Genomic DNA, 5,728 nt, shown 5'->3' on the forward strand with positions numbered 1-5,728 from the left:
TATACTTAAAATCCAATATTATTCTGCATTTTTGATCTATAAGCACATTGTATACAAGTGTTACAAATGTTTTCTACGACACTCCATTAGACTTATAAGCATCGCAACTCAGTGATATCGTACGTTGCAATATTTGTATTTTCAGAAACAGATTACTAATACCTGAGTGTTAGCATCAGCTCTGTGTTCCACACTGTACTGTACTCTAAACCTTAATCAAAATTCCATGGGTTTTTCAGAAGACAATCATTTGGACTAACAAGGAGACAAGGTTAATATCAAACTTTCCTTTCAAAAATAGAAAAAACTAAACAAGAAAGGAAGGAGGTGAAAGATCACAATCAACAAACTGCAATTATTCAAAACATTCTAATAATAAACATTCTCTCCAGCTTCCACTTAGATTCTGTTAATAATGAAACCCAGTTGAACTATGTGAAAGAAACTATCCAAACTGGTCAAATTGCACAGTTATGAAGTGTAGACTAACGTTCTGGTTTAAAAGAAGGCACCTGTGGAACTTAACCAAACCTTGCTAAAATAAGCCCTAGGATTTACAGTAAGTAAGCAAATGGAATTAGTAAAAGTCACAATGTGTTCTCTGATCAAAAATAACAAGTTATAAATAAAAAACAAACATGTTGGAATCAAAGCAGACACAGAAGAAATTTAGATTTTGGCGGTACTCATGCAGGAACCCATGTCTTGGTCACCACTGCCCCGTATGGGTGGAAACGGGCTGTCTACAGGGAAAAAGCTACTTAAGTAAATGTAATGGAGTAAATGTAATTGTGACGTCCTGACAGAGCCCCCCCCCCCTGCGAGCGGCTCCGGAAGCAAGAAGGCCACCGACGACGGGGACAACCCCGGGGACGGGGAACAGGCCGATCCGGATGATCGCGGTGAAAGTCAGAGATTAGGGAGGGGTCAAGGATGTCGTCCGAGGCGACCCAGGAACGTTCCTCTGGGTCATACCCCTCCCAGTCCACCAGATATTGCAGAGAAGAACCCCGTCGTCGGGAATCCAGGATGTTGTTGACGCGGTAGACCTCCTCGCCGTCCATTATTAGAGGTGTCACCGCGGCGTCACCGGGGGCGGAGGGCGCGTCGTCACCGGACTCAGGAGGTAGAGTCCTGTCTGACGGACCCACGGCCGCTTTGAGCAGGGAGACGTGGAAGGTCGGGGAGATCCGGTAAGCTGGCGGTAAGGTGAGACGGAACGACGCGGGTGTGACTTGTTTAATGACTTTGAAGGGACCCACAAACCTCTGACTCAGTTTTCTGCACGGCAGTCTCAGCCGCAGATCCCGAGTAGACAGCCACACCCACTGGCCAGGAAGGATGTCGGGCCCCGGACGACGGTGGCGATCAGCTTGTGCCTGGAACCGACGGACGGCTCGCCGTAGCTGTACTTGTGCAGCCTCCCAGGTTTCCCCGCTGCGCTGAAACCAGTCGTCCACGGCTGGTAAATCCGAGGGACCCCCCGCTCAGGGGAAGAAGGGAGGCTGGAAACCCAGAACACACTGAAACCGGGATAATCCAGTGGACGCCTTTGTCAGAGAGTTCTGCGCATATTCCGCCCAAACCAGGAACTGGCTCCAGTCCCCCTGACGTCGACTGCAGTAGGTCCGTAGGAACCGGGTGATCTCCTGGTTGAGCCGCTCCACTTGTCCGTTGGATTGGGGGTGGTAGCCTGAAGTCAGGCTGACGTTTATGCCCAGCCCCTTGCAGAGTTCCCGCCAGACACGCGACGTAAATTACGGCCCCCGGTCTGAAACGACATCTTCAGGGATGCCGTAGTGTCGAAAGACGTGGAGGAGAAGCTGTTCAGCGGTTTCCATAGCGGTGGGCAGCTTGGGCAAAGGGAGCAGACGACAGGCCTTGGAAAAACGATCAATAACCGTGAGTATTGTGGTGTTACCATTGGAACGGGGTAGATCCGTGATAAAGTCCACCGCGATGTGTGACCAGGTACGATGAGGTGTTGGTAACGGTTGTAGAAGCCCGGCTGGGAGTTGACGTGGGGACTTGGCCATCTGACACTGGCCGCAGGCCGCCACAAACTGAGCCACATCCGCCATCATGGTCGGCCACCAGAAGGAATTCTGCATGGGAGATTGAGTGGCCGCCATATCTGGGTGTCCTGCAGCGGGGCTGTCATGGACCAAGTGCAGAACTCGTTGACGATGAGGGGGAGGCACGTAGATCTTGTCGACAGGGCAGGACGGTGGAGGCGGTTCCTGTTGATTATACTCCGTTAGTTCCGTGATGATATCCCACTGGATGGGAGCCAGAAGCAATGATGCAGGCACTATGGGTTCAGCAGACCCTAGGTTGTCGTCTGCCGTCTCATGCAAGCGGGAAAGTGCGTCCGCTTTGCCGTTCTTGGAGCCTGGTCGAAAGGTGATATGAAAGTGGAATCGGGAGAAGAAGAGAGACCACCTGGCTTGGCGAGGGTTTAACCTCTTGGCTGACTTGATGTATTCCAGGTTCTTGTGATCCGTCAACACCAGGAATGGATGCATCGCCCCCTCCAGCCAATGTCTTCACTCTGTGAAGGCTTCCTTCATAGCGAGTAACTCCCGATCCCCCACGTCATAGTTCCTTTCAGCATTGGTGAGCTTCCTGGAATAAAAGGCACACGGAAACATCTTGGAGGACTCACCGTGACGTTGAGACGGAACCCCCCCAATCCAGTACTCGAGGCATCCACCTCCACAACAAACTGGATCGAGGGGTCGGGATGATGCAGTATAGGAGATTGTGTGAAGAGCTGCTTGAGCTTGTGAAATGCTGAAGTCGCTTCTGGGGTCCAGTGAAGACACCTAGGAGCCCCCTTGAGGAGAGAGGTGAGAGGAGCTGCCACAGAGCTGAGCGGCGGTAAAAGTTAGCAAACCCCAGAAACCGTTGCAGCTCTTTCACAGTGGAGGGCTCAGGCCACTGTAACATAGCATCCACTTTACTCTCGTCCATGGCCACGCCTTGGGCACTGATAACGTAGCCGAGGAAGGCGATGGTTGTCCTGTGGAATTCACATTTTTCTGCTTTGGCATAGAGGTGGTGATCGATGAGTCTCTGTAAGACTTGCCTGACATGGGAAATGTGCTTGTCGAGGTTTGGCGAGTAGATGAGGATATCATCCAGGTAGACGATGACAAAACGCTGAAGCATGTCTCTGAAAACGTCATTTATGAATGCCTGGAATACGGATGGAGCGTTGCAGGGCCGAAGGCCACCGTCCTTCTTTTTCACAAAGAAGAAACTGGCCGAGGCGGGTGACGTAGACGGTCGGATAAATCCTTTCTGTAGTTCTTCCCGGACATATGCCTGCATGGCCTCCGTCTCTGGTTGCGACAACGGAAACACCCTTCCCTTAGCAGGCGTGTGCCCGGGTAGGAGATCAATGGCACAGTCATACGTACGGTGAGGAGGTAAGCGTGTAGCGTGTTGTTTGTTGAAAGCCTCCTTCAGATCTTGGTACTGAGACGGTAAAAAACCAGACGAGGCTACAGAGTTATTCATGTTAAGCTCCGTGACGGCTACCTGGTACACTGACTGTTTAGCAGAGGCTCTGCGTGGTTGAAGATGGTGGTTTTAATGACAAGCCGCCGACTCGAACACCAGGTTCTTTGTGGACCATGTGATGGTGGGGTCGTGGGTCTCTAGCCAAGGTAGTCCCAGGATGAGAGGACAACGGGGGGAATCAGTGGCGAAGAAACGGATGTGTTCCTCATGCTGATGAAGGGCGAGGAGATGAAGGTCTGGTGTCAGGAACTGAATCCGGCCAGAACCAATGGGACGCCCATCTAAAGCGAGACTGCCACCCGGGAATCACAGGCAAGCAGAGGAATAGAACTAGCGCTAGCAAACGTCAAGTCAATGAAATTTCCTGCTGCACCTGAATCTATCATAGCAGTAGATGTGATGACTTTATCTGCTAGCTTAATGTCAACAAAGATCTCAAAGGTAATAGCAGAGTCACTCACCGGGCCTCCCGATCGTCGGGGCGGACGATCGGGACAGGAAGCTCGCAGGTGGCCAGGGCGTCCGCAGTATAGACAGAGATTCTCGCGCATGCGCCTACTCCTCTCTTCCGGTGTCAGACGTGTAGTTCCTAGCTGCATCGGCTCAGCAGAAGTGACGTGCTCGTAGCGAGAAAGTACAGACGGGAAGGAAACAGGCTCGGCGCTGGCTTCTCTTGGTCTCCGAGTCCGTAATAGATTGTCCAAACGTATGGTAACTGCGATCAGCTGATCGAGGTCCATATTTTCGTCCCGGCAGGCAATCTTGCGTTGTAGTTCCGCGTTAAGTCCCCGGCGGAAAACAGTCCGACACGTGTTCGAAGTCCAGTCTGTTTGAGCGGCCAGTGTCCGGAATCTCAGTGAGTATGCAGCGGCGGTGTCATTCCCCTGCTTAATGTCCAGAAGCTGCTCACCTGGATTCTTTCCTTCGCTAGCATGCTGGAATACGGCGCGCAGCAACTGGGTAAACTCGGCATAGGAGTGGAACGGCAGCGATCCCCCAGACCAGACCGCGGCTAGCCATTCCAACGCTTCCCCGGTGAGGAGGGAACACAGGAAAGACACTTTGGATTCCTCAGTGGGGTACAGATGAGCCTGCACTGCATCAGGAATCCATTACATTGTTCGGGTTTTCCGGTGAACTTGTCCGGCATCGAAAGACGTGGAGCAGACGTGGAGGCGCTAGCGGGGGAGGGGACCTTGGGAACCGGAGGCAGGGCTTGCTGCGGCGCAGAAGATGCTGCAGGTATCTCGGGGTTAGCTAGCAAACGCGCCATGATGGCGTCAGTAGCTAGCATCAGCCGCTGAAGTTGTCTTCCATGTTCCAGTAGCATGGAAGCAAAAGCTGCTGGATTGGACGGCGAGGGAACGCCTGCTGCTGGATACGAGTCCGGCGAAGTATTCTGTGACGAAGGCACGGAGGTGTTTGGGTCCATGTGCAAGCAGGTAATGTTTAATAAACATCCACAACAGACATGGGCAAAAGCAGAGACGTAGTCAGAGGCCAGGCAGAGGTCAAGGACGAGGAGCTAGACAGGAAGACGAGTAAACAGGCAAGGGTCAAAACACGAGTAGGCTAACGTGAGATAAACGCTTGGAAATTGCTAGGGAGAAACTAGGCAATACTTCGCGGAGATGAGGAGTGAGGTGACCATTTAAATATGGTGAGACTGATGAAGATAATGGACTACAGCTGGTGAGAAGCAATCAGTATTCTGGAGAGGGCTCCCTCTGATGGTCGGGGGTGGAACTGGGAGTTGGAGTCCTGACAGTAATGAATTACTACCCACCTCTGACGAAATATGCCAAAAGGTGAACATTTACATTATAATGAAGTTGGTGATGGGACAGTTGATAAGGAGAGAAGTTTGTTTTAGCACTTTTTGTCTCGTTGACCCCTGCTATAGGTCCTCATCATTTTGTAATAGAAGCTTGTTAGAGTTTCCTGAGAAGAAACAGACTGAGAATTTATTCAGGACATTCTAGAATGATTTTTTCTCTTGTTTTTTCTGATAAAAAGTCAAGTCAGTATTATTTATTTACCCACATACTTTCTTGGTTGTTGTTTCACTTTCCTCATGACTCTTCGTCCTTTTTTCCTTTCTGTGGTCTGACTGGGAAATACATCGGAAAACAAGAAAGGATGGAAAATGTTAAACCAGCTATGTCATCTTACAAAGGGGAGAAGACGGCCTCTGGTTGGCTGC

At 51.0% G+C, this 5,728-nt stretch overlaps 1 protein-coding gene across 1 annotated transcript in view; it reads right to left on the reverse strand.

Annotated features, from left to right (window-relative positions):
* Positions 1-5,728, reverse strand: part of LOC112140205 (synapsin-3) — a gene marked incomplete at its 5' end in the record, with an annotated part of 150,407 nt that overhangs the window by 117,970 nt on the left and 26,709 nt on the right.

This window comes from Oryzias melastigma, linkage group LG23 (assembly GCF_002922805.2).
Source record: "Oryzias melastigma strain HK-1 linkage group LG23, ASM292280v2, whole genome shotgun sequence".
NCBI lineage: Eukaryota > Metazoa > Chordata > Actinopteri > Beloniformes > Adrianichthyidae > Oryzias > Oryzias melastigma.